Source organism: Ambystoma mexicanum, chromosome 3q (genome assembly GCF_040938575.1).
Source record: "Ambystoma mexicanum isolate Mex_15411 chromosome 3q, UKY_AmexF1_1, whole genome shotgun sequence".
NCBI lineage: Eukaryota > Metazoa > Chordata > Amphibia > Caudata > Ambystomatidae > Ambystoma > Ambystoma mexicanum.
Genome location: NC_090926.1, coordinates 567027615 through 567053280, shown reverse-complemented (window position 1 = coordinate 567053280; position 25666 = coordinate 567027615). Strand labels below are relative to the sequence as shown.

The 25666-nt window shown below is 45.0% G+C and overlaps 1 protein-coding gene across 1 annotated transcript in view; it reads right to left on the bottom strand.

Annotated features, from left to right (window-relative positions):
* FGF18 (fibroblast growth factor 18) overlaps window positions 1-25666 on the bottom strand; it is a 985397-nt gene that overhangs the window by 410117 nt on the left and 549614 nt on the right. The window lies entirely within an intron of this gene.

The following is a 25666-nucleotide window of genomic DNA, read 5'->3' as shown; positions in this document are numbered from 1 at the left end:
GATACATTTGTGGGTAAGCGTCAGTATTTTGAAGTTGATTCTGTCTTGGATAGGGAGCCAGTGGATTTTCCTCCTAGTGGTAGATATGTGATCCTGTTTGGGAATGTTTAAGGCAGCTCTAATGGCGTTGTTCTGAACAACCTGTACATTTTGGATTTTTTTTAGACTAGTTCCAGCGAATAGTGAATTACAATAGTCTATTCTGGAAAGCATCAGAGCTCTGGCCAGGGTGATGAGACTATCAGCCTAGAGGAATGGTCTGCTGGCTCTAATCATTTTGGTGGTGTAGGCTGCTGATAAATTGTTATCATTGTCCCACGAGAAGTGCAGCAGCCTCTTTCTCCTCTGCTTTCCTCTCCCAATACAAAGCCCTGCTACATGATTACAATAAGGGAAACAAATGAAAGAAGTCCCACAAGACCAAGAAGGACACACATATAGCCAAATGGGATTAGCGGTATTTCTACTCACCCACATTTATGCACTGTAACGTGGGGTGTCTGTCCCTGCAAATGCATTTCTTATTCATTCTTCTTGAGTTTAAACCAAGCCATGGGCTAGTTTAGCTCCTGGCCCAAATAGGGCCTGTATAGATTGGGGTTAAAACAGGTGAAGGTAGAATTATGAGCCATGAGTTTTGGAAAGAAATGAACACACACATGGATCTTTTTTTAGTGCAGTAATGTATGCACTGCTGTATTTGAGTATATTCTTAAATCCAACATTGCTTTGGTTTGCATGCAATGCTAACTCTGTGGGTGCTGATAAATGCTGTACCCGGGGGCCTCTTGGAGCCTTGACATTTTGAAATGACCATTTGAATAACGGAAAAGTCACCACCACTCTAGAAGGTGTGAATAGGTCTGCCAGGTAACAGTTCGAGAAGGGAGGTTGAAGAACAAGTCAGGAGAAGGAGGGCTGGACCAAGGGGGGCTGCCACTCTGGACAGCCCCCTGGGGTTTTTAGAACCCAGCCAGCCCCATGCCATGCTGGGAATGGTGTCATGAGATCCCAGTATCAAGAGGAAAAGATGAGAAGGCAGTATGTGGTGTTGGGCTGGCTGCACCGGGGCTGCGTGAGGAGGATAGCAAGAAGAAGCACATTTTAATTGTTTTTATTAATTTGTATTTATTGAATTATAGTTTATTACAAACTTTTAGCAAAACAATTCCCAATAGACAATCCGACAAACAGACAATTATCCAAACATTAAGATAGACCAAGCAGCAATCTTTCACAAATGAATCGCTCTTGTCCAGTCCAGAAATTCACTGCTGCAATAGTTAAAGAAGTATTTTCTCCCCTCAGCATTAATGACCAGCATTCTTCTACTGATAAAGTGTGTGTGCCTTCCAAAAAATGTTTTTAAAAAACTTTGTCCTAAGAGGAGTTAGAGCAGGACAAAATGGAAAGATATGGTCCAAGTTTTCCAATTTTTTTCCAATTACCCCCTTTTTTTTTACAGCCCCTACATAGAGTATGCTTGAGCACGGGTTATATGCACGTTCTTACTGATAGCACTTCCTTAGTTTGATGTAGGTTAAGCTTGATCCTCATAAACTGAACTATAAAAAGGGTTTGGAAATGTCCACATTTTGGGAAATGGGAGGCTGTGAAGTCCTGGGATCACGGGACGCTGTGGTAATGGTGCTGTTCTAGGAGGAAGGCCAGAACAGAGGAGGGTCATGGGGGCAAACCCATTGATGTGGGTGAGGTATGTGATCATTGAAGAGCAGGCAGCCCACGGGAAAACACAAACCACTCACATTTAGACACCAGACCACCAATAGAGGATGTTGGACCAAGGAGCCTGGTATTCCTACCTAGGGGGGCAATGCCCTGGGCAGGGATGTGGGAGCCATAGACATCTGCCATGGGGTTGCATGGGCCACAGACAGAGCATCAGCACCCGGGTTGCTGGGAGACCTTTTACAGCGCCCCATGGGGCTGGAGTGCCAGAGCCAACAGAGTGGCATAGGCCTGCCCTCCCCCAGCACTGGGAGGCCCATGGTCCTTGGAGGAATAGGCCCTGCAAGCATAAGGCTGACTAAGAACAATGCACTGTCCAAGTACCACAAAACCAAGGAGGTGGTGGCCAGCACAGCTGCCAGCCGGGGGACAACCTTGAATCTAAACAATAAGTCATTGGTTGAGTGAGGAGTTCCTGCTTGCTCCCCATTTCCCTTTTTCTTAAGGTCGTGTGTGCCACATGAGGAACCTAGACAGCAGACCTTCAGTCACAATGGGGGCCAATGGAACATATCACGCAATCCATAGTAACTGCTGCTGCTTTGTGCAGCATCCTTTGTTAACGCGGTCAGTTAGACTGTTGGAAAGTTCTATTGTGTTTTCTGACTAGCCACGATCAAGAGTTTCTTATAGCCCCATTATGTTTATTGATGGAGGATAATTGCGCATGATGATAGCCATGGAATACCAGGTCTGTTAAAGACGAGTTGGATGATGTATGAACCCCCTTGATCTACCTTATTAGCTCAGCAGGCAGGGGCAGGTGTCAGCTCCCTTATTGTTGGGATATTGTGGATTTGGCTACACAATGCCAGGATTAGAATGTGTTAAAGTGTAATGCTGTCAGCGATTCCTCCAAATGTAGACAACACTTAGGGTACTCAAACACTATATGGAAGACTCCATCACAACCCAAATGCCAGTGCAGTTGCTGTACGTCTCTCACTCAACCCTTCTTCTTCTGCTCTATTCGGGCTTTTGTCAGATCGAGCAGGCTGGGCAGGGAGTGCTGGCAGCCAAGGATGAGTTATAATATAAGGTGGGTCATCTATGTGAGTTTCCTCATATTCAACAGTGTATTGTATAGGCTATTGTGGCTGAGCATGTCGATCAATCGAGACCCACAGAATGGTTTTAAAAGGTCTGCCTTGAAGCCATGAGTTGTATTGCCAGGGCAGGTGGTGGGCACTCTGCTACCCAAGGCAACGATGAGTGCTAGCACCGGCGGAACTCAGGATAATAGTCCATCCGCTGTTCATGTGGTAATGTGGTAATTCCTGCAGCTTGCTCTAGCACGTCTCCCTTTTCAGATGGACTGGCAGGGCAGAATATTAATGTTTAACCTCCCTAATAAGAAGGCCTACACTTGCCCCTCTGCCCATCCACCCAACCCTGGGAGAACCTATCATCAGGTACTAAGTCCTGCAAACTCTATGCTTCCAAGCTCTCCTCCTCAAACTAACCATCCCCTGTCCACCCTGTGTTGTCTCCCGCTTTTGTTCCTTCCCTCTCCAGCTTCCCCATCACTGAAACCCCTACCTCCAGAGAATAATGACATTCCAGCAGGGACTGGTACCTCTAGATAATAATAACATTCCAGCAGGGACTGGTTTCAAAATCACACTTAAAAACAATCTTCTCTCCCATGAGTGAGCCCCAGAGACCTAAGACTGCTTTCCCTCTCTGCACCCCACTGATAGGCAGGCACATTCAACAGTGGACACACCAGCGCAAATCTGTGAATAAAGAAGATGTATTTGAAGACTGTCTTGTGCTCTTCCCACTTATTGTCTCCAGCTCCTTTCCCACTGCCTACTGGGTAAATGTATTAAATATTAACACCCTGCACAGGGAAGACAGCCATTCAGCTTCCTGGAACACCAGGCTGGAAACACTTATATAAGAATTCATTCTAGAACAGATAAATTGCTGCTCCCCCATGAGCTAAGCCCCAGTGTACCATCGACCCCCTCCTCCAGCTTCTGCTAGCTCACTGGGCTCCTCCTCCTCCCCAGGCTCCATCCACTTGCATGCTGCCTCAGTGCAATCTTTGCAGATTCTTCTCCCTCTGTCTTCATGACGGGCACCATGGAAAGAGAGAAGGGACTAGTGGGATACTAATCTTATTAAGCCCTGCTTTCCAGAGTGGGTGTGAGAGGAAATGGCCCAAACCCTTGCCAAGTTCCTCGCAACCGAGGCTCGGGCTAGTAGGCCTCTAGAGCCTATGCCTGCCTGGGAAAGCATGGTTTAACGCTATAGAATTGCAAGACTTTATAAAGGTTTCTAAACCCACCAGACATTGAATTGCTCAAGCCAAAAATATGCCCTTTGTACTATTCTCCTTGTCAAATCACTTTTTCTTTTTCAATAAATAACTACAATTACAAAACACGCAAAGAGTACCTATTATTACTGCAAGGAATTAGTTGAGTCATAGAGCAGCCAGTAAAGGGAACACTAAAATAACTCATATCACGCCTAAATAAACCACAACACCGATCCCGCCTAAACCACCCCAGAGGCATTGCATCAAAGAGGAAGAACACATGCAGAGGAAATTCAAAGAGGAGTCTTGGCTATTATTCCAAGAACATGAAATAGTAGTGTACCACTATCTCATCAGGCAGATTATTACAGGAAAATTGATAACAAGGAGGCCCAGTTTAAATAAGTATGGGAAGCGTGCAAGGTTATCAGGTAAGACTGTATCTGTTATAAGTCTTTAGGAAGAAAATACAATCTTGAGGATCAAAGTGTGAAAATAGTTGAATTGTTTTTGCATCTGCAGCCAACCTGTCACACCTGTTCCTTCCCACTTCGTGTGCTCTAATTTATGTCCCCCACCCTGTCATCACATTTCAACAGACGGACAGCACTGTTAGTCCTCAGATCAGCACTGTCCCTTCTGCATCATGGATAGCTGGCTTTCACAGGGCCGGTGACAGGTCGGGGATATGGATGTGCACTGTTTCCATTTGCTGTATTTTAAGAGGTGTTCCTGTATATGCTTACTGCCACTGTGGCTCCCCCTTGCATCCCAACCCCGCCACCCTCACCTGGCATTTTTGTTTCACTGTTTGGGGTTGGGTGCTGAGTTTTGAATCTTTAATTTCAGCCTGAGATGTTCGATAACTTTATATATTGGAAATGTACTGGTGGGTCCTAGGCTGCTATGGGTTTGTGGCCCTATCCAGAGAAATACAACAAATCAGTGCAGGTGAGACAGAAACTAAAAGCAATTTTAGAGCAGAAGGCAGGATACTGTGTGAGGTTTTTTGGCGTGCAATTGCACTGCTACCGCACCACTGACTGTGCTAGCTGCAGCTGACAGGGGTTGTAGGCCAACACATCTGCAGCGTGACCGGCTGCCAATCCCTGCGGGCAACAAAGTCAATGGGGCTACAAAACAATGGGATAAAAATTAAAAAAATGTATTAAAGCAATTAAAATACCTTAAAGAATGCCATACTTTAAAGAAGACCTGTGAGCAGAGAAAATTGAACAAAAAACGCCCTCCTCCATATAGAGTGGAAGTCAGGGATCAAGGACCTGGTGGCCTGTTTTGACGCTAAAGACCAGAAGGCAGTAAGTAGACGAAACACTGTTTGAAGAAATGAAATGCTTAGCAGTGATGTCATTGCAAGACCTAGACATAATTAATTCTGTATTTCATAAAGCAATAAAGGAATGTCATATCAAAATGAAACGAATACATTTCCATTTGGAGGAACAGGAGCAGAACATGCGTATCAATTTCATCCTTGTGGTTTGAACATTTAATGAAATACCGATTATAGTTTTAAATACAAAGAAATGTAGAGCACAGAGCGGGTGGAAATAGAACACACATTTTATTGCTCTTCGAAGATTGCCAGGCCAGAAAGTGAATGCAAAGCCTCTAGCAAGTCAAGGCAGAAAAGGCGCTACCTACACAACAGGGAGAGTGGTTCAGTAAAATATATATTTATTATCTGCGGTGTTTAACAGAAGAACTGCGCGTGGTTTTTTGATTTATTTAGAATTTAGTAAAGGCTTTGCTTGGACATTGATTCAAATCTGACATCAGAACTGATTATTTTTTTTGCATTTTACTGTGAATGAAGCATTACACTCTTGATATCTTTTTTGAGAGATCTGCAGGTTTTCTTTATATTAATCTGGTACTACTCAGCAGCAATGCATTTTGATATGCACATATCAAAATGTACGGCAGGATAGCTCAGGGGCAACATGTTTGTCTTGGAAGCAAAATAACATAGGTGCTAATCCCGGTCTAAGCATTGGTCTGCGGTATAATAAAAGATTAATGAATTACATAAAACTATGAAGTGAAATGAAATGTTGAAACTGTAAGTTTGAACCCATCGCATTAAATTGAATAGACTTGAATAGGATGATTACTTTGTTTACTGGGGTTGGTCAACCTATTACTTTTGTCCAACAGGATAGATAGCCAAAGTCCACTCCCCCCAGTATCAGAGCAACCAATGATTGACATCCCTCTTTTCCTATCAATCCAGTGGATGTGTTGCACCGTCCAGCATTCACAGGTGAGATTAAAAGGAATATCTGCTGGGCAGATGCAAAGCGTGTTGGAATGAAGTAAGCCTCCTGCATTTCCCATGGAGCTTCGAGTGAGCAGGCACAGTTGCCCTGAACTCTGGAAAATGATGTCTACTGAGCCCTGGGGCACTGAATACAGCAGAGAGGGCAGCAGTACCACCCTAAGCAGCAGATATTTGTAAGGCAGCGCTCTTTTGAGGACCAACTGCCTACAGATAGCCCATTCACTATTAAGAACACATTGAACTACCATAAGGCGTGATAAGGCAGTTACCCGTCACAGATAGATAGCAGGATGCACCGTGACACATGCTTGACATATCCCGCCTTAGGATGATCTGGACACTAGAAGGAGGGACAGGCCTGCGGATTAAAGTGCTGGGCACGCCCCTCACTCCCAGATAGGCGCTTGCAGCTTCACTCATGGAGGTCCCACGGGCACCGTTTTGAGTGTGGGCAAAGGCATTTGGACCTACGGTTTGGAAATAAGGAATAAGCCCACAAGTAAAATGAAGACCTTTCCCCCGATTAGCATGGGCACCTGCCCGACACACGTGGAAAGAATGTTTTGTGAATTGGGTACTAGGTTTCCCCTTTCAGTAAGTAAGTGTGCTGTATTAGAGAGCAGAATAAAGCAGCGAAAGGTAGAATTACAACCACAGACACCCTAACCACAGTATAGAAATCTAATAAGAACAATAGGATGGCTTACTGGCGAATTTTTTACAAACTGGTTTAACAAGTGAGCTTCCACCTAGGATTGTTCACATTATATTATATGGACCATATTGCAGAAACGTTGTACTTGTACAGTACAGTGTTTGCACCATGCAAAACTGCACGTGCAAAAATGCATTGAAACAATAAATATTTCCACGGCTAGATTTCTTTCTGTGGTATAAGAATGTCACTGCACTGCAGCGCATTTGGTAACATGGGACGCTGTTGCATGATAGCACAGCATCCTATCCCAGGTCATGGGATAAGGAGACAGAGCACTGGGAAATAAAGCAGAAAATGCAGATAGAGACAGAGAGGCCCACGCTCATCACGTCACTGATATATCGATTCAAGGTACAGCCCCAGTATTCATAATTAGTCTGGCTGCCAAGAAGTCCTTCTATGGAGTGTCAGGACCCTAAGATGTGGGTCAAGTCATGAGGTCTCCCATCGCTGCGGCTTTCTGTGTTCTAATGAAGAAACATGCAGGCATGAAGTACTGGCATTCTTCCGATATGACTCTTTCTCTACTGGGCGTGTACATTTTGCAGATGATATCAACTTTTTTTTTCCAAAGCTACAATTAAGCAAAGGACTCTTTCTATCATGCAATGAAATAATGTGTCGGTTTACTTAATTACAACATGTATCCCGGAAAAGGTGAAAACCATTGGCTGGGTTAATAATGTGTAAGTGCACACACATATACCATACACATTTGCTTTATTTCATGCTCTGGGACCTTGGGAGATAAGACAACATGTTAAGGCCAATAATAACATATGTCTACATTAAAGACACAATGTTCAAAGTGCATCAACTTTAACTTATCAATAGCTGATGGTTTAAATCTGGAAAAGACGACCACATCAGCCAGATTCATATACATGTGCTAGGCACCTCAGGCCTCCTCCTTGCAGTAGTTCAGGTGCCAATCAATGAATCACTCTGGGCATACAAAACTCTATGGGTAGTATGGCAGGAAATAACACAGAATGAAGAGGTGATTGGGCATGATATATGAAGTTGTACCATTGATTGAATGCTTTGTATACTGTATACCTATTGAGACATCCGATATTTGCCGACTCCAGTTTCTAGACCACTTTTCCTAAGCTAGGCACACAAAAGACCACATCACATTGATCTCCTGGGAAGCGTCCTAGAGACGGGACGCTGGAAGGAGTGTGGCCAGTACAGGTAAGTGGTGGGGGTGGATAGAGTGGTGCATTGGGGCCACTGAGGACCCCTACGAAATTTAAAAAGAGGGAATGAGGGGGTGGCATACGTCTGACCTTGTGTGGAGCAGCATTCATGAGCGGCATATTGCAATGTTGGTCTTATGTTTGAGGTCTTCGGACCTACATCCCAATTTGGAAATGCTATACAATTCGCTCAGTTTGGCTATTATAAAAAGTAAAAAGAGGTCCTGATAGTGCATGCAAACAGCATAAGAGCATTATTCCCAACAATTGCCTTGCATGCACCATTGTTGGACTTTTTCCCATTTTCTCAAGAAATTACAGCCAGACTAGATCAACAGTAGTCAACGTAGCTTCTGAGCAGAACATCATTTACTAAGAGACTTTCTATGCAAAAATAACCCTGAGTTCCAGAAATTATTGAAGGCTACCTAGTTATTTCCTGAACACACTGGTGGTAATTGAGCAATAAGATCCTACAGGAATATGATTGGAAAAATGGGGTAATTACTAGATTCCAGGTATTTCTGAAGAAAGTTCTTGCCAAAGCCTACAAATTCAACCCCATCATAGTGCATGTGATGATTCATTTTTTTGACTTGACAATAATGCGAGCGGGATCACATTTCTTCTAGTACATCTGAAGTATTTCAGTACCAGTAAGAGTGAAGATTTGCACATGTGCCCGCATCCTGTCCGAAGCGGACTGTGTGGTGGGCAAATGAAGTAACTTTGATTTCTGAAATGATGCCTATTCATTTGGAATCTGATGTAGATGATAGACTTTCTGTTTGCATACAAGAACGCAGGAAAAATGTGTCTTTCCACAACTTGAGAAAATGTGAGAACAAGTTCAGAACTAGATATTTCACTACTTGTTACGGGTGGAAAATAAAAGTACAGCTTTACTTTTAAAAACAGCCATTACTAGAAGGGAAAAGTAGAACAACACTATCATATTTGGCAGGAATGAGAGATGCAGGTCTATGCAGCAGGGAAACAAATGTTGATGGACAAGTGAACAAAGGAAACAAACCAGGCTCTCGGTCGCCCACATTGACAAGACAGTCCTCTCTCTCCCCCACACCCCCAACCCCCACCCGACATCCGGTATTAGGATGGATTTACTAGAGTTTTTCCGTTTTGAGCACAGAAAATTGACTTTTGAAATGAGGGCAATGTTATTTGATGTGTGGGCCACTTAAGAATCATTTAATGTTGTCTTGATTCAAAATGCTTTCTACTCTTTTTGTATTGTGTTATGATTTATACATTTTTTTTTATCATATATTCTCTTTATTTTCGGCAAAAGCTATAGAAGAACACGATAAAACCATACTTAAAATCACACCTGAATACATAGCATAAAATACATAAAATCGCTAACATACATATTACAGCAAGTTCTCCAACCCAACCCCACACAGACTACAGACTAAGCATAGAACACCTGCCATATTGCTTTTCTACTCCTGCCATAAGTGTCTCATATAGCAATATTGGTTTCCTTTGTGTTGTGGAAAACTTAACACTTACGAGTGTGGTGGATTGGGGAACAATTAATGAGTAAAAAGTAAACAACTCGACAACACAAACCAATGGCAGTGCGAGAACCCAATCCCTTCGTGGCAGGAAGGGGCAGGAACTGGGTGGGAAAGGCCATAGGGATTAGCATTGCTTTGGCCAGTCAATGGGTAGGCACATAACCACTCAACATCTACACGTTTTTTGTCCCTCCTCCTATGCCATCTCTTCCTATATGTACTTTAATGCCATAGAGTTCCGGCTGATAGTTGGCGCTAAAGCGGTACCCAATAGTGCAAATTAAAAAGAGTGCGGTTTTCTGAAAATCTGAATTTTATACAACCACTGTCCTTCCATTTGTTTCAGTTGTTGCTCCATTCACCTCCCTTTGATCTCGAAATTACTTTATCAACCACAAAGAATTGTGTTTATCTTGACGGCTTGACCTCTCTGAAGTGCCGAGAAGCTGTCTGAAAATTTCCAAGCTCATCTCTGGGGTCCAGCAGAACGAATTCACTGAAAAGGTCAAACTTCTGGCCTTTAAGGTAAAGAAATTGAATAACTTGGATCTGCTGTTGCACAGAAAGGACTGCATGGTACGACTGACTTGAAATGTAAGCAATGCTGCATTGTAACAAATCAACTACTGCACTCCATTTTACTTTATTATTTATTTCTTTATTATTTGTAACGCGCATAAGCTCGCAGTCATCAACGCGCACAATTAGACACAAGACAACACGGGTGTCGGGACAAGAGAGTTCAGGGGCAGGAGGAAACCCTAATGATATGAAGCAGGTATCAGGCGAACATGGGAGTTTTCAACCTTTAACGAAACACAAGAAAGTTTCTCTCCAAACGGAGATCAACAGGTAAAGAGTTCCAGGCTGCAGTGGCATGTACTTAAAAGAAGCAGACGCTTAAAAAAAAACAATTCTAGGGCAGTCAATCTGAAAGCATTGGAAGAGCTGGTAGATCTATCACCCGGCTGTTGGATTAAACTCTGCTTGAGATAAGAGTCGACCAATCCAAAAAGGCATTTATATACCATGGTTTTTAGCTCGAAATTGACCTTGGACGCTACAGTGAGCCAGTGAAGGTTCCTTCTGAAGTCTGGAATGTGTTCGCTTTTTGTGACATTTATAACTATGTGTACAGCGCCATTTTGCATTATTTCCAATGTATGCAGGGAATTTTTACTGGCACCGCAGAGAAGAGCACTACAATAATCCAATCTGGGCCTAATGATTGCTCTTACTAGTGTTTGACAGTTTTTAGAGGACACGTATGGCTTGACTAATCTCAGCAACCTCAGATGACACTGGGATTTCTTTACCATGCAATCAATGTTGTAGGTTGCAGTAATAACCAACATCAACCGCAATTTACAAACAAGCAAGTTTTTTGCATGACCCATCATCAAACAAATGAATGCATGTGTGCACTCTCAGTAAAAATACTTCACAAACAGATGGCGCTGTGGGCAACGCAAGCCACATGAGCCTCCCTGTCAATGCTCCAAATATATAATTACAAAGATACAGGGAAAGAGAGTTGCTATCTGAGGGCTTTGAAGGCTTCGGCTTGCTTAGCCTTCTGATAAGGATATACGCTCGAGCATTCAAATGAGGATGCATTGGGTACATGCGTTGTTGTCTGGTTGCTCCATATCCTGTGTGAGACCTTCCCCAGCCCTTGCTTTTCAGCAAGCAGCACATGGCAATTAGCTAACTCGAGCTCCATGCTCCCTGCATTAAATAGTGACCTACAAGTTCCAGCATGCAAAATGCCACACTGAATGTGTCACAAGGACAGGGGTTCACTTTGCAGTAATCTGAGTATAAAGTTCGATTACAAATTCTCAATTGTTTCAGGACTGAAAAGGTGAATCCAGCCACAAGCAAAGAAGTTCTTGAGGGAAATGTTGCAAGGAATATCACAGAGTCCCTTCTTGTGGAGCTCAACCACATCAGATATTCAGGGTAACCAGTGACTAGCTAAAGAACTCTGATTTGTATTCACATTATTCAAGTGTGCTTTGTGCTGATATCTAGAAAACCTGTAGTCCTCCTCTTTCTCATCACAGTAGTTATGTGTGAGGGATCACTCCTCAGCAGGAACACAGGTCTTCTTTTTTTGGGCCGCCCCTTCCCTGGGAGTATAACCTCACCTTTATTCCACAGCGCACCACTTCAGCATCCTTATGGACTCATACATCCACCCACGAGTGTGGGAGGAAGGGTATACATACTGTGATGGGGGAGAGAAAGACTAGAAATAATAAAGATTACCAATAGGTAATTTGGACACTAACCCCAGATCCCCCTTCCTCCTCCTGGTACTTACGTGTGATGAAGCCACTGATGGCTTGGCCTATAACTCAGCACTGAGACACTCAATGAAGCTGTGACGACATCCCATAGCTTCTTTGCCTATCACTGTGAATGCTGGCATTCAACACACCGGTGCCAAGGGACATACACCCTTGTCTGAGAAGGTTCACATGGTAGTGCTTGGTAGAAGTATTCAGATCAGAGCAGGTTGATGCATTACACATGTCCTGGATCAGCATCCCTTGAGGCTCAGTCCAAGATGATCGCATCCCCCTAGTTGACCTCCCTGAATCCAGGAAGGAAGAAGAACATCAGCCACTGAATGTGACATGGCAATCGACCATCAAATACATCCGCTGATCCTGGTTAACGGCGACTTCTTGTCCAGGTTCGGATCCCCACAAGCCACACAAATAGGCTATCCGACTGCCTAGAAACGTCCTTCCTGACCAGACATGTCACGACTCTCCTCTTCACATCCAGCGTGTGCTACTTCTCCCACGTCCAGAGAAGCAGATTCTGGAAGAAAAGGGAAAGCACAATGTCTTGTTGGATGAACCTTAGAAACCACCGTAGGAAGGGCTTGAGGTTCACACCTGGAAATCAATGTGCTCGACCTCAGCTGCAAAGACAGCATTCTCCCCCATTCTCCATGCTAAGGTAATGTCCACCAAGAATACAGAGTTTGACATAAGAAACGTAATAGTAATTGTCTCTACTGGCTCAAAGGGACACACCTTTAATGCCCTCAACATCAATGGCAAGTCCCAGGAAGGGAGTGTTGAGTACACCAAGGGTCTTGTCAGCAAAAACCTTTTAACAATTGTCCATCAGTTACAGAAATCAAACTCCAAAGCGCTTTAAAAGCATATTGCACAACCCACTGAGATCTCAGTGAAGATACCACCAACCCCATTTCAAAACCACACTGCAGAAATTAGAGGATTGGCAGGAGAGGCCATGCAAGAACCTGGATGTCCTTAAGGTCATTCCAAGATGCACAATGTTTCAATGGGCTTCATTCTGAGTAGCGTGGTAAGGGATACCGGGCACTGGTAAGGAGACCGGTGCCGGTAATCCCTTACCGTCCTACTAAGAGGTCCCTTAGTGGGTCCCTTCCTTAACGCCTGGTCTGGCCAGGTGTTAAGGACAGGACCCGTTAAGGGACCTGGGGGCAAATAACAGGCTTGGCATATGCCGGCCCGTTATTTGCGCCCTCCCATTCCCATTGAGCCCCATGTGGGCTCAAATGGGAATGAGGAATGGTTTGGTGAATGGGGATTTACCGGTCCCGCCAAGGTCGGACTGAACCGGTAAGTCCCTGTTTCACCAATCCGGACACAGTACCGTTATTGGTGGTAGTCATGGCGCAAATAGCACCATGACTACCACCAACCGCGGAATGAGGGCCAATGTCTTTCATACACCTTCAGCATGGCAGGCCCTTATGAGTTCTGGACCCTTTGAACGAGCTACTGCATCACTGCCTCTCAGATACCAACTCCCCCCAATGGGAAACAGAGTGGGGCTGGCACCCTGGACCACACTGAGTCGCCCAGGTGCCACGGGCAAGGGAAACCTCAAAGCCACAGCCAACTCCACCAACAGACCTCATTGACCATTCCAGACCAGCCAGTATCAATTAACATGCCAAATCCATGACATTTACTATGACCCTAGTGATCATGGCAAGAGGAGTCAAGGCCTACAGCAGACCCCCTGGATACTGGATTGGCATCACATCCATCCCCATGCCTCCAGAACATGGGAATGTGGAGCAAATTTGGGTAAGGTAGGTATCCTGTGGAGATGCAAACAAGTCTAAGGACAGAGTCCTGAACTTTGGACAAATCAACAGACTATCTCTGGGTGTGGCTGCCATGAAGAATAGGGGAAACTCTTTCTCAGATGATCTGTACTAGAATTGTTCATACCCTTGATATGGCTAGGCCTGAGAGAAATGAATGTGCGTTCCTCCGACTCCAGTTACTTGCAAGCTAGAAGAGCTAAAGACGTTGTCCATGTTCCCCGTGGCAATTGACATGGGCATGGCTAACATGTTGTCCATTCTGGCCAACAAAGCACCCTCTTTTATCTTGGGAGCAAATAACAATTGGACGACTGATAGGGCTGTGGGGTGGTCCACTTCTGCTAGAGCTGTCTGCCCACCAGAGTCGCGGCCCAACCCAGACCACTTCCATTCATCTTAATCTTGATCAGTAAGGGCTGATGTAATGGAAATCCTCTAAAGGGACTGCTCATCTGCGACCACCAGAAAACATAGGAACTAATTTCTCTTATGACTGGAGCCAGAGCCTCTCTCCCAAACCTGTGCAGATGGGAATCAAAGGAAGTCTCGCCAGAGGTAATATAAATACGGTGGTCACCATGTGCCCCAGGAATTGAAGAACCATCCTTGCAGATGGCAGTTTCTTTGTCATAAGAGCATGCAACAGAGATTGCATCCATTGCATCAGGTCCTCTAAGAGGAGACCAGACCCTTGGCCTTAGGGAACAAAGCCCCACATGAACTGCATATCCTGTGAAGGAGACAGGTGAGTTATCACCCAGATTTCTCCCAATTCAAGTAGAACCTAATGAAGAGATTGCAAGGTCCTGAAGATCACCCAACATGTTACTCCAGCTGTTCCCTGGATCAAACAATCTTCCAGATATGGGAATACCTGAAAACCCTTCCCATGAAGACATGCAACTTTCATCCCCAACACCTCAATGAACACATGGTGAGCTGGTTTGAGACCAAAAGGAAAGACCCTGACATGGACGTGCAATCCAGCAACTGAGAACCTCAGGATCTTCTGATGCACCCAGCGCATGGAAACACAAAAGTATGCATCCTATGAGCCACAGATGCCAGAAAGGACATGTCCCTGATCATATGGATGCCACTTTGAAGACTCTCCATTTTGAAGTACTGAGTAGTCAAATACTTGTTCAGCTTCTTTAGCTATAAGACAACCATGAATTTACCATTCAGTGTAGGGACCAGAAAAATTATGGAGTAAAACACCTGTCTCTTCAATTGTCTCTAAACCATCAAATTGCCCCATTGTTCCAGAGTTCCAAGACCCCATGCAGCATTGCAAACCTCTTGCCACTGCCTGTGGGAAGGCGAGTCAAAAGCAAATCTGAAGGAACCAGCAGAGAAGCAAATCCGATCCTGTAACCCCAATGAACAGTCACCCAGAACTCTAAAGAAGCACCTCTCATACACCAGAAAACCAAAGAAGCTTTGCCCCATTCTCTTGACATCGGGACGTCTGAGAGCTAGATGGGGAGACTGGCTTCCCAGCCATAAGGGGAAACGACTACTTGCTCTGTATTTACATTTGAAGCCATCTCTGCTGGATGACAAGGATTCAGTACTCTTCCCGGCCCCCCAGAAAAATCATTGTGACTTAACATTCAATTCCCTGCTCAGGTTGTTGGCTTGTTTAGCTGCCTTGAACACGCTATGCATTTTTGTCTTCTGGGGGTCCTCAAACAACACCTGGTCCCCAAGTGGCATCTTCAACTCTGATATTTTCTGAAGGCTATCGGTGTGCCACTCGAGGATATGCAAATGGCAAACACGCAATATGACTTCCCCCAGAAGCACCACTGATGATTTAACACTGCTGTTAAACAGACAATAACTCAACCTGGGACTTCACTCCACCCATAATAGGACATAATCCTCTTCTTCCTCAGTATGAACCTCCAGAAACTTCCAAAGCACAGTCTTTGCACTAAGGAAGTATATGTGCTGGTGCAAAGTGACAAGTAGGCCCCCACATAGGCCTTCAAGACTGATTCTATCTTCTTATCAACCATGTTCTGCACAGCCACTCCTTTGGGCACTATGGAAAAACGTCCAACAAAGCTATGGAGAATTGTGTCAATCTGGATGGACTGTGGCAACGTTTTCTCTTTGAAAGCGTAGTTCCTCCATGAACATCGCTCATTCCTGACTGTTTATCCGCTATTCAGGAATGGTGAATGAGCTCTGCCTTAATGCCAGTAAGACTCAGATCCTTCTCACTGGGACCGCTGCTCCTGTTTTCCCTCCCTCACACTTTTACTCTGCCCACTCACCTTGTGCCCTCTACCTGTGGCTTCCTGCAAGGCAAAAATCCTTGGTGTTATTTTAGACTCCACCCTCTCCCTTCTCTCCTTACATCACGGACGTCTCTATGAAGTCCCACTACCAGCTGCACTTCCTCTGAAGTATTCTTCCTTTTCCCACTTTCCCCCAGAAGCTCACTGTCTCCAGAATCCTGGTTCTCTCCAAGTTTGACTACTGAAACAGTCTCTTTTTAAATCTGTCTGTTGATACACTTCGCCCATTGCAACTAATCCAGAACAGGACTGCAAGACTTGTCCTTGGCCTCAAGACCAACCAGGGATCATATCTCTCCAGCCCTGAAATCTCTCCTCTGGCTCCTGTGGCTGCAAGGATCAAATTCAAGACCCTCTGCATTGTCCACAAGGCTTTCTGGGGCCGGGCACCAGACTACATCCAACTCTCTCTTCCTAAGCACTTTCCTTCTCAAGCCCTTTGCTCATCCACCTCCAACTCCTTGAGTGTCAGTGGCTTCTGCAGGCAGAGAGTGGGGGGTCGATCTCTCTCCTCAGCTGGTGGCTCTCTCTGGAACAGCCTTCCTGCCTCTCTCAAACTTGAGCAGGACCACCTAAGGTTCCAGAAGCAACTCAGGGCCTTCCTTTTTGCTTCTGCTTTCTCTCTGCCCTGCTGATGTACTTGCCTGCTGCGCTATCTGGTCACCTGGCCACCCTCTGAACCTAATGGGCACCAGGCTCCTTGATGACCAGTAGCCCCATGCATTGCCTTAGGGCATACCACGCACTAAGGGACTGTATCTTGAACCCTACAGTACCCTGCTTCCTTGCACTTATTTAGAGCCGGCCACCCCGGCAGCAGTTACCAGAGCCCTGCTTACTGCACAGCCCCCCTTTCACTTCTCCCCTTCCCTTCCCCCTGCACCTGCACGATCTGAATGACACAAGGCCTTTTAACATCATTTTGATTGTCCTCCCATTGTCTTCCCTTCCTTGTCTTGTCCTGCCTACAAACACTTGTGTACAGGGGCGTTATAAATGACATATCATATCAACCTGGTAATCACAATCCTATCTATATCAAGACACAACTTGAGCACTTCAACCCTCATCGTGTAAATCAAGGGAAGGCCCACCTTCATGATGTGTTTAAAATGCTTAGGAGGAGGGTGCATCCTAGAGACCCCCATTTACAACCCCAGCATTCTGCAGGAACCACGTTCTGTCCGAGACTTGAAGCATTGCCTACCTACTGAAGTCCTTCCCCCCCAGCATCATCACCCTTCTCCTGAGAGCAAAGAGAGTCAGATGAGGATAAGGACAAAGAAGATGGAGAGGACAGCCTCATGCTTCTCTTTGTTCTTACAGGCCCGCGCGTTGGACAGAGCCTTTTTGAAAATATGAACCATCCTCTTCTTATCCATGGTGTGGCCAAGGCTCTCCTACAAAAGAACACACATGAAGTAGAGGAGCTGGTGGCTGCAACAAAGAAGAGGAATTTGGGGGTAATGGCTCAGTAGCATTAAATACCACACCACAGAATACATTTGATTAAATACAGCTGCTGTATTTTCCCGATCGGTGACATTTTGGGGCCAAAAGGGAGATATTTCCTTGCCAAATAAAAGGATCATTCCAGCCAAATACAGAGGATTTTGTTTTGAAACTAGTAAAATACTTGGACCAAATGAGGCAGGGCTGGGTCATTCGAGGTGTGATCAGTCTTCCAATATTTCAGTCCAGCTCTTTAGCATACAGGGAAATGGTTTCTGGGCCTTCACCTTTCATGAAACGCCACCAGAGTCTTTTGATCTTGGAACAGGGAAATGCTTTAGTTTTTCTTGCTGAAACGCCAGCTTTACAATGTCTGCCCATTCCAGCAAAGCAAAGCAGCCTTTCCCTCTTCAGAGGTCGCTGTAATAGAAAGCAATTACCTGCGTAATCGACAGTCCAGCCGCTTGTGCGATCTATTTGGTTTTTATCAAATATAACCATAAACATGGATTATTCGCGCTCTGCTATGAAGCCATTAAAGTAGACCCAGATGGGTATAGTGTAGGACCTTCTCTAGGACACCAGCAGAGCCCACCAGACTATGCAGCAGTCGCTGGCAGGTCAGGGGCCTCATGTTACTCAGCTGTGACACCTTCAGCCGGCCCTGGCTTTTTAGGCAGCACTACTTTTAATTTGAATCGAGAGATTTGTATCAGCGCTAACCACCCATGGGGTATCTAAGCGCTAGAGCCACCCAACCAAACGTTTCAACAGTCTCCACATTGCATTCTTAACCCTGTAGGCCCGGAATTAAATTGTAAACAAGCCATTTTAAGTCCCAGAATGCAAAATGCTGTTGACTAAAATCTGACTTAAATGAAGTTGGCCCATCTGGCATGTCACGACTTACCATCCACTGACTTCTAGTTGTTCTCTGAGGTTTTAACCCCCAATTGATTATTGGTGCATAGTCAGTACTCCCATGTGTAGGCTCCCCTCTCGAGCTCTCTGCTCCTCTACCTCTAATTCCCTCAGGGTCAGTCGTTTTTCTAAGAAACAAGCTGGGCGCCAATCTCTTTCTTCAGCTGGGGCCTCCCTCTGGAACAGCCTCCCTACAACCCTAAAACTTGAGGAGAACCACCTCTGGTTCCGGAAGCACCTTAAGACCATCCTCTTTGCTTCTGCTTTCGCCCCCCCTCTCCTCTGCTGATTCTGGTCTTTCTTGGTACTGTGCACCTGGCCACCCTCTGTCCATCGGGCCCAGGCTCCTGCTTATCTTTTCCACCCTCCTGCACTGCCTTCTGGCCACCCTTTGTACTGGGGTCTGTATCTGTACCCACACAGGCCCACCTCCTCGTCCCTTGCACTTACCAGACCTACCCTGTCTGCTTCCCTCAATTTAGCACATGCTGGATGCACTACTATTGCCGTGTTTGCTGTTCTTATCATGTGTTTATCAGTATTTATTTCTGCTCTCCCCTTGCTCTGCACTTTCCACTTCTCCCCCCTCCCTTGCACTTTTTCCCTGCACCCTCTCCCAAGCACTTGCACGTTCTCAATGTCACTGGGCCTAGTAAGATCGTTGTTTTGTTTTCTCCCCTGTTCCCCTCCCTTACCTTGTCGCGCTCTGAAACACATGTGTATGGGCGCGGTATAAATAAAATATCAATATCAATATGATGCCACCAGCGGACCAGGCGCTATGAGACACCAGCCAATTTTCAAAACTCTTAAAATATCCCTCACCTCAAAGACCACTCCGATTGCTTCCTGGCTCGGAAATACCGCAACCAAAAAAGCCGGCTTCTAAACCCATTGCTAAAATTCCTCAGTCACCAGGTAATGGATCAATATTCCATGGCCAACGTTTTGCTCCGAATCAGTCCAAAAGCACTGCACCTGGGCAATAGTGCCATGAAACAGTCCTGAACATTGTTTTTGTTTTTTTTATATTGTGCTTGCTGCCCTGCGTCAGAGGACCGATGTTACTACTAGCCATTTTAACGGTGCACGGTATATCATCCCACAAGGATGAAAAAGTGATCTGGCCCTGTTAGTACTAACATATGTGATCCGCATTATGAACACTGAGGTCAGCATCAGGCACCTAACACAGTGAGCTATCTATCCTGTAAGTGAACATGAGCTGTGTAGATGTGGACGGCTATTAACCACACATCGGTTTACAATAGGACTGAAGTAGGGTGGTGCTGCAGAAAGTGCCACAGGGCCTTTAGTTATTCTACTTTGTGTTTGTGTTGCTTTGTCTCTGCTGAAGTGTCCCAGGGTTAGATAGGGAAGGGATGAGGTACTTGTCTCATGCAGCGAGGCAGCCAGGTACTAGCAGGGCACCAACCATCGAGGGTTTGATGCTGCAGGCCAGCCGGGCATTAGTCGTCCCCATCTGCCTCCACCGCATCACTCCCTCTCTCATGCAATCCAGTGCAAGTGAGAGGGAGCTGGAGAATGATTAAGCAAAGCCCGTTGAGCCATTCATGGGCCACCCATTCACCACCGCATCACCTAACATGTGGTGAAGACCACGGTCGGACTGGGGCATAATATTGCCTCGGGCACCAATGAAAAAGTGGCTTCACCGTTGCAAATGGCAATTCATTCCTTTTGTGACAGGCTGCTTGAGTGGTACTTAAGAGGGGATTTCTGGGTAATATGCTACAATTGGTTCGTTTTTGAAGAACATTTGATCAGTTACATTAGTCAAAGCTACTAGCTTCACAGCAAAGTAACTCATCAAATTGGCAACTTTGGTCAAAACCTGGCCCACTTTGACCAAATAAACTGGCACAAAATAGCAGGTTGGGCCAGCACTTCAGGCATTGCTCTATTGGCCAGTCTGAGCCTGGTGAAGACCTCAGCTCTATAGATGCCCAAGACCATCCTTGGTCAGGTGTCAGGTTGCACCCGGTCAAGGCCACTCAGGGCTGATCTTCAGACCATGCACCAGAGCCATATCCTAACTAGCATCAGACTGCTAACCAAATAGAGAGAAAACGCGGGCAAACCATCTATGCGCATACATTTACTTATTTCCATTATCCGAAGTTATGGCACTTTCTTCTTTTAGTTATTACACACGAAGCATATATTGCGAAAGCACAACATACACTAGTCGTTATTATATCAGTAAAAGACGCAGAGGAAAAAGGGCAACACTTGGATTGACGTCAGTGGAATGAGAGCAAGAACCCCTATTCCTGTCTCTAGTTAATTAAATCAGACACCTGAGTGGAAAATGCCAATCCTTTTACACCAAATAAACCCACAGTCAGGCAACAGGTTTAGGCAACAGACCACACCCATACCAAGCAGTTAAGTCGGGGAGATACTATTGTTCCATTTTCTTGTGATGGGCAGCCATGTCACAGAACTTTTGATGGGGGTGTGGAGGCCTGCGTTTCCAAAATCTAGGCGACCTCACAATGCAATCATAGTGAAAGGCAACCAACATGAGCTCCACATCGGCACCAAGCAAACTACTCCCCTTGCATTCAGTTTCCTTAATAGGGGCCAGTTTATTCAACAAGGGATGTGGACGAGTCCATGAGTTACCTTACAACGCTTCCATTCCTGAGTGTCTGCCAACACAAACCGTGCCCATCCATTAGGCTATCTTTGATCTTATTAATCAAGTCTCCTTCCCCAAAAGCCAGCGTCCAGAAAGTGCCACATTAACAACAAATAATCTAACGTACCAATCGCGGAGTAGCCACATTTCCTTACACCTCTGCAAATTCTATTTTTATTTTTTCACTGGAATATTTAATTGTTTTTATGTGTGTTTACTTAAGCTATTGCCAGCAGCTACAATATCTAAGTTTCAGGGGTCTGAGACAGGGTGAAAGTTTGCCCCATGCATACATCATGCAGGCAATAAGCAGTTCTCCCATTAGGTTGCTTGGGGGGTGGGCAATGACATGGAAAATTGCCCTTCGCCTGTCACGGTAGTCACCCGGCATGGCTGCAGGCCCTGCCCACAATACCGTATTGTGGTTAGGGGGTTGCTGGGGCAGGTCCAGATGCCATGCCCCTTTCAAAGTAGCAAGTAGGCCTATCTGTTGTCTTGGGTGTCCTCAGGCCATGCACAATCACCACATTGATGGTAAGGTAGTTACAGGGGAAGGGTCAAAATAGACACTCTGCATAGCCTGGGCCATTCCCATTGGGCCTACTCATTGGTGTACGGGTTCCAGGCCAGGACACCAATCAATGAAGCCAGCCATGCTGAGTAGGCTTATCTGGAGGCTTTGTGATACTTCATCCAGGGCCAAAAACCCTGCCCTGGCCAATGTAACCACTGGGTATGACACTGGGTATGTCATCAGTAGATGTCCAGTGGGTGTTTCCGGTTGTTTGTGGCCTCTCAAGGTAGCTCTGAAGGCCCTAAAATGGTCAATACCGGTGGTAGGCACCAGCTTAGATCTTGCTCAGTGGGCCAATCGGATGGTTCAGGGGTTCACAGACGAGTCCAAGACCCCTCCCCATCCAAATGGCTAGCCATGCTCAAAGTCCCCATAAGATGCTTGAGAGTTTCTGGGGTAGGTCCAAAGGCACTGCCCTATCAAAACAGGGAATCTGGCAAGGCAAAAAGCTTTTCCATGTCCAAAGTGGAAAGAGGGCAAGGCCACCGACCATGCCTCGCTGGTACCACCGATGCAACATTGTATCCAAAAAAACAATGTGTGTAGCCTTTGCCATCCTCTAGTTAAACTGCCCAGAAGTGCATTTTTAAGGGAAACAACACCAATGTGTATAGTTCAGCGTACATCTTACTTGTGTGACTTGTGGCGCATATGAGCAGCTTCGACACACGGGGACTCTCATAACGAAGAGCACCCATCGAAATGCAGGTCCGTGAGAGTGGAGAACACATTAAAACAACATGTAGATAATGTTGCACAAATATCAATGGAAGACACACAGAACTTTTTTGTGAAAGAAAAAGAATGGAAAGCAAAGAAAATAGCGTTCATGGCCTAGACAATATGAGTCAGAAACAGTTATTCATATGTTTTATGATAACATCAATACTCGTAAAAACTGTGTTTTTAGGCCCTAGGTGTATTAGTCCCCTCGATAGTGTGGAATCACCTTCAGGGGTATAGGCAGGAGGGTGGTGAGAAAATACACTTCTGGGAAATGTAACTAGAAGGTGGTACAGGCTATCGGCATCGTGTAGTTTTGTTGGATACTTTACCCAGAGTGCCTCCCCAGCTCTAAATTCTGGGTTTCCTCAATGCTATCTCGACGATGCAATATTGAATTGCACTGAAAAAATATTCTTCAATGGAATTGTTATGTTTCCCTTAAAAAAACATTACAATTCAGAGAAAGATGGATGTTATAGTTGCAGTGCAAGACAAAAACAAACAAAAGTTCGAGGTTTGTGGTTTCTAAAGAAGCTATAAATCTGCCACAACCAGGTGCCACACATCATGCCATATATGCCAACGCAAACAACATGCACATACTAATCAAAAGGCATGGAGTAAGGAACCAGACATATATGAGGCCCTTAGGCTGGTCAGGTTCAGGTTAAATGTAGATTAAATGTAATATGAGGGACACCAGGAACAAAAATCTAACTTCTGTAAAACATAAATGCAAGAGCTGATTTCCCAGAGGAACCCACGGTTAGAGTGAGTGCATGGGGCGGGCGGAAGACAATATGGTTGCCCCTTGTGGGGTCTGCAATCCATGTTTCAGGTGTTTTGGGTGGAGCGCTCAAGGACCCGCACACAACAAAGTCAACTGCGTAGCCAAATGGCTGAATATGGGGCAGCAGATTTTACCAGGTTCACCCTGGTGTATGCTATGGGGTTTTGGCTCCTATTGGGCACTTAAAAAAAATCCTGCATGGATTTATGGCAAATTTGCAAAACACACTTTTAGGACTACACAACTGCTCTTTGTGAAAGCTTCCTTCAAATCTGTCCGGTGGTTTGGTTTGCAGATGAGAGCAAATATTTGTTAGTGGAAAATTAAAGGGAAAAAGTGTTTTAGGGCTCCCCTATAACCTGCCTTCCCCCTTGATGAAGCTTATTTTGCTTATGTTATAAACCTCCCATAAAGTGCGCTACCTACGGCGAGTCCAACTTAGCCATAACTACAGGTCTCGGTTACCAACTTGTACTATTTATGAAGGCCACTTACTCAGATGCAAAAACCTTTGAACCAATCAACAAAACTCCTTGACATTATTATTTATTTGTGTATTTATTAATATACATTCAGCCGAGAGGCTTTGTATATACAACATCATTTATTATTATTATGATTATTATTATTATTATGATTATGGCATTTATTGAAATGGAACAAAAATGTACATGCAACTCTGAATGTGATTGGAAACTTGCTCAAAGTTCCTTCTAGGGGTCAAAGTATTACCTAAAAAGTGAATAGTTAACTTCACAGTGGTGTCCGGGACAACTCACGATATTCGTTTGAATTGGTGACAATCCATTGAGTGGTTTCTTCGGACGGACATTTGAGCCAGGTCATACACAGCAGAGCACCATCCAGTAGGCATCACTGGAAGTTCATTAAAAATGTATTTTCCCAAAAAAAGTATGCATATTCCATCTGTTGGGTCTGTGGAAAGTCACTTATCTAAATTTCAGTCTAGGTCCAGGGATTTTAGACTGGCCACCATCTTGGATTCTTGGATCTAGCACTGTAAAATAACCGAAAAGGGGTCAAACAGCGGCACTGCACACATCCTTAATCTAGAAAAGGCAAAGGCATTCCCCAGGGCTGCTAAAATATGCTAATTTAAATCAAAAACAGCCTTATTTGACGGCATGTTCGTTTACCCTAGGGGCAGATGCATTGCAAATGTATGCAAGCTTATAAGTGTGCCACCCATGACGTAACTGCATGAACCTTTCCAAAGATCATGCATACACCAACGTTTGAATATGTTTGAAATGTTTTGTGAAGCTCCTTGGGACGGGAGGGGCTGCAAAGTTATAGAACGGTCACATCCTTTCACATTTCATTTTTCCCTAAAAAATAACTTTGGATATTTTTGGAACGTTTCGTGATGTTGATTTGAGAAATGGCAAGGTTATAGGCGAGCTCAAACAAAACCATTTCCCATTCAAATTCGAATGTGGAACCTTGGCAGAAGTGTAGCTCAAAGACCGCTGGGCAGATTGATATGAACCTTGGACAAGATGTTGGCAGGTAGGGTCAATGTGTCCATGGCATGCCAGCTGGCCCTACAACAGAAGCACAGCGTCAACTGGGCATAGGCCAGCGAGTACTTCAGGGAGAGTCCCCGTGCCCCGGGCATGACCAAAGGTCAAGCCTCGAGGACAGCGTCTGGCAGTGCATCGAGGCTCACTGGAACTGCCGCTTTGCCACAGGCCATGTTACAGTTACAATGCAAAAGGTTGAAGCATTGAGATTTGCTGCAATTGTTAGCAAAGCAACCATACATCACACCCCGCCAGGCGTTGCTCGTGGTGTTAAGCATACTATCACAATACTTCAATGCATTGGAACGTTTATATGAGTGCTTTGTTAACCATGGATTGTTAACAAAGCTTTTAGTGAATATTTGACATCGACCAACAATTACATTTAATTTCATCCTTTTTATACAAGGCGATGCTCATGTATAATCGGGCCCTTGTGCTCATATATGGTGCAGTGTTTGCCAAGTGAAATCTTCTTCTCTATGTACTGATCGTCTCCTAGAAATCATGGTGCATCTGATGAAAAGGTCGCTCAAGTGGTAACCAAGTAGCTCTCTTGGCAACAGGGAGGGGACTGACTGAGTGACGGGGAGACGGCTTCCAACTGTAGACCCTTTAACAGAACATCTACCTTCTTCTGGAACACATGCCTGACCAAAAGGTGCCAAATTGTGTTGGAAACAAATAACATTTTGAAAAAAACAGCTGGTGGGAATTGAGTGAATTCTCAAATTGTGTACATTTTGCAGCAAAGACACGTATTTCTGTGCTAACTCCTCAATGT